Raw genomic sequence first — 4,135 nt, 5'->3', positions numbered from 1 at the left:
CAGGGGTAATTGGAGTCGGGAGGGGTGTTGGAGCAGATTAAGGATTTGAGCGCTGGTGAATGGGGGAAGGAAGAGAAGGATTGCTGTCTTCCACAACAATAAAGGTTTGGGAGATGGGGGAGGGTACGGTCACCATTTAGAATGATGGGTTTGCATTTGCACATAACGGAGTTAGGTTATGAATTTAGAACCTTTTCATAAAATCGTCTCTCTCAACTTTGTTGTTTTATTATTTTTTTTATGGCTGAGGAGCTGTGTTTAATATGTAGAAAGTGTGAGGGAGGAAGAGACTCTTTCCTCTACCCTGAAGGTTCTTCTGGCTGGTCTAATGATCAAGTAGACATGAGACGAGACATGAGATTAGCAAGAGAAAATAACCAAATTTAATACATGCCTGTATTAAATGTATGGGAACCCACATACAGGAGAGAATCAGAGACCTCACATACCTGAGAAGTTCAGAGACAGAAAGGGAATATGGGTAGGAATGAGGGAAGGGCCTTTGGGGGCTTCAAAAGGTCCTTGCAGGATGATAAGAGCAGATGTTTGGTAAATAGAAGTTTGTCCTGCCCTACAGACAACTCAAAGGGGGTCATCTCGGACAATCTCCCATTATGGGCAAGGCCCCTAATTCAGGTTCTTCCAGGTAGTCAAGGGAGGGGCAGAAGTTCCTCTTGAGCCTGAAGCAAAAATTGCCCTTAGCTCAAAACAATCTGCACACCACAGAAACACATCTTGGGGTGACTAGCACTGAACCCCCACAGTATCATGGGCTTTAGCAGAAGTGACACCATTTGGGGGCTGTGGTTTTCTCTTTAACACCTTCTAGGTTCTTCTGGCTGGTCTAATCAAATTGACATGAGACTGGTTAGCAGCAGAAAAAAAATTAAAGTTTAATAACGTATACCTCCCCTCCTGTAGACATGAGAGAGACCCAGGATAACAGTAACTCACCAAGATGGTGGAAGCCTCACCTGAAATACCATCTTCAGCTAAAGACAAAAGACGTTGGGGATGGGGCGTCAGTTACGGAGATTACCAGGAAAAGCACAACACACGAGTGAGGTTGTTATATGCAGGTTCGAATCCCTGCCTTCTCCACTGTAACAGTTCCTGGAGATTTAGATATCCTCCTCTTCCAGGTAGAGTGAGGAAAATGCCCTTTTAAATAGAGATTTCCCTTACAAATGTGAATGTCCTTTTACAAAGGGCAACTTCTACTTGGTGTTCAGAGCTCCTCCCACGTCTGCTGTTTCTTCAAATTAACCAGCCTAGAGTAATCATCCCCAAAGAAGCATATTTTGGGTTGGCAAACTCTGCTCCCCTTCAACAGGAAGATGATTCAGGGAGTAGAGGGAGGGTAACTGCCAGAGGGCAGGAACATATCCTGGACATGACTTTGCTGTTAGGTCAGCTATGGACATGGTCAAAGCGGCCAGGAGCCAAAAATACCCCTCTGCCAAGTCAGACCCCTCCCCGCATGACAGAGACTGAGGCCCCTGGCGTTTCCCAGAAAAGGCAGCAGACCACTGGTGCGATAAGCAACTCCGGACACAGCCGCTCTAGCCAGATCTGCACTAGGGGGGCCTGCTCATCTGCCACCTCACACAGCCAACCCCCACCCCAAAAACTGCATATATGCCTCCCTCCCTCTACCCTGGGTGCGACTTCGCCGGCCCCTGTCGGTGGGACCGGTGAACCTCGCCCAGGAGCGCAGAAGCACTCACTTTCCTCAATCTGCCTGACTAGCCTCATTATCTCGCCGCAAGCCTAACATTTGCAGTAGAGGGAGCAGGACCCACGAAAGCTCTGCCTGAAGGGAGGACATGGTGGGGACAGGTTGGGCAAGGAGATGCTGGGTGGCAAGTGCAGTTGCCCCAGGGTCTGACGACTGAGTCTCTGGTTCAGGTCAGGAGGAGGTCCCAGTGGAAAAGGGGACTACTGTGGTCCACTGGGGTAGGTGGAGCTGGGAAGACCTTTCTTTAAAAAAAAAAACAAAACTGGTGAAAAGCACAACATAAAGTTCACCATCTTCACTATTTTTAAGGGTATAGTTCAGTAGTGTTACGTATATTTACATTGTTGTGAAATAGATCTCCAAAACTGTTTCATCTTGCCGAGACCGAAATTCTGTACCCGTTATACACCATGTCCCCACCCCCTTCGTCTTAGCCTCTGGCAATCACCATTCTACTTTCTGTTTGTGCATTTGACTAGTAGAATGACGGTCCTTTTTTTTCCCCCCAGTGTTAGTTTTTTTGTGACTGACATTCCGCTCAGCATATCTTCAGGGTTCACCTGTGTTGTAGCGTGTGACAGGAATTCCTTCCTTTTTAAGGCTGAATTCTACTGCATTGTCAATGTCACAACGTCCAAACTTGTAGAGAATTTTTAGCGTTTACTTGGACCAAGCTGACAACATACTCCAGGTAGCAAGCTCTCAAATGGGGGGAAGCCCGGTGGCTCAGGCGATTGGAGCTCCCGGTGTGAGCTTCTGTGCGCTACCAGGAGCAGCCAGTGGCCAGCAGCTGGTGAGCGCTGCTGTGAGCTGCTGTGAGTGGCCAAAGAACAACCAGCGACCAAAGAACAACCAGCGACCGACTGCCTCAGCTAGGGGGTTGGGGGGGGGAGCGCAAGGCTCAGAACACCAGCGTGGGCCAGGGAGCTGTGTCCTACACAACTAGACTGAGGAACAACGGCTTGAACCGGAGTGGGGGGCAGGCGGAAGAAAGGAGGGGGGAAAGATCTCAAATGCACCTGAAAATAGTTTTGCAGTTTCTTTTGTGGAAGATTAAGGAGGGGAAGTAAGGCAGATGATGTGAAGGAGGGAGAAAACAAGGCGGAGATTGGATTACTGGACAGTAAACAAGGGTATGTGCTTGCTTGAGGGTTAATACCTCCCTTCTAGGGGTATTACTTCTGGCATTTCAAGGGTGTGTTAACCTAGATACACAAAGACAAAGGACAGGGCTGGCTTAAAACTTTCACTAAAGAAGTTAGAGGCGTGGGGTGTGACTACCTGCCGAGACCTGCCCAGTTAGGAATTTAGGATCAGATCACCCAGTGACGTGACTTTTCATAGAATCCCTTTTTCTCAGCCACGTATGGACATATATTTAGTTTATTCATCTGTTGATGGACACTTGAATTGCTTGTACCTCTTGGAGAGGGGGAAGAATCCCCCCACCCTTTCTACCCTTTAGGTTCTTAATGCTGGACTAGAAATAATATAATAAAATCGACACAAAATCAGATTAACAAAATGTTAACAAAAATTCCAAAACAAATTAAAATGTGGTTTTATTCAGATATGATTTGCAAATCAGGGACACAGCCCTCGTATGTTTGTACCCTCGGTATGTTCCAAAATGGAGGGGATAAAGTGCGGTTTCTAAAGGCAAAAGTCTGGGGAACTGGTGATCGGAGAGATGAGTCGCTAAGAACCACAAATGTACATCATTGTTTTTCTGATTGCTGGGGGCAACTGGAAAATTCAGTGGTCGGCAAGTGGGGCTGTGGTTCAAGAACAATGGGTACCATATGATTTGGCATTTGTCAACGTCCTAGTTCCAGTTCGGGCTTGTAGAACAAAAGTTTTTGGTTACTTATCAACAGAAATCAAACAGTACAGAGAGACTGTTCTGCTGGACATTTCCAAGGCCTAGGAACAGAGTTATGCTCTGAAAGCAGCCTCAGAGTTCAAACCCAAAAATCTAAATGTTGGGACACAAATTATGGTATTTAAGGTTCTTAGAAGTCTTCAAGCAATTTAATACGTGCGCACTGGAGAATCACAACGTGATGCTCAGATCACAAAATGAGGCTTAAAGAAATGATCAAAGTAGGTACCTTTTTATACTTTTAAGGCAAACAATAAATTTGTGGGAAATTGACAAGACAAAGTCCCTGCTCATTAGGAGTCTAAGCAGATGTGGGCTTGGGCAGTGAGTTGCTACAGCCGGTACAAGGCTTGTTGCACAGACTTTCTCCCACTGGATTGTTTAACTCTTGTGATAAGGTGTCTCAGCCTCAGGAACAGGGAGGGCTCCGATCACGTGGAGAGTCTTCTCCTGCTTTTAGGGGCACAGGGGAGAGTCAGGGCTCCTCCTGCTCCTGCGGCCTCTCAGGTGACCTT

Source organism: Rhinolophus ferrumequinum, chromosome 8, assembly GCF_004115265.2.
Source record: "Rhinolophus ferrumequinum isolate MPI-CBG mRhiFer1 chromosome 8, mRhiFer1_v1.p, whole genome shotgun sequence".
NCBI lineage: Eukaryota > Metazoa > Chordata > Mammalia > Chiroptera > Rhinolophidae > Rhinolophus > Rhinolophus ferrumequinum.
The sequence above is the reverse complement of the archived record's forward strand: the minus strand, read 5'-3'. Positions refer to the sequence as shown.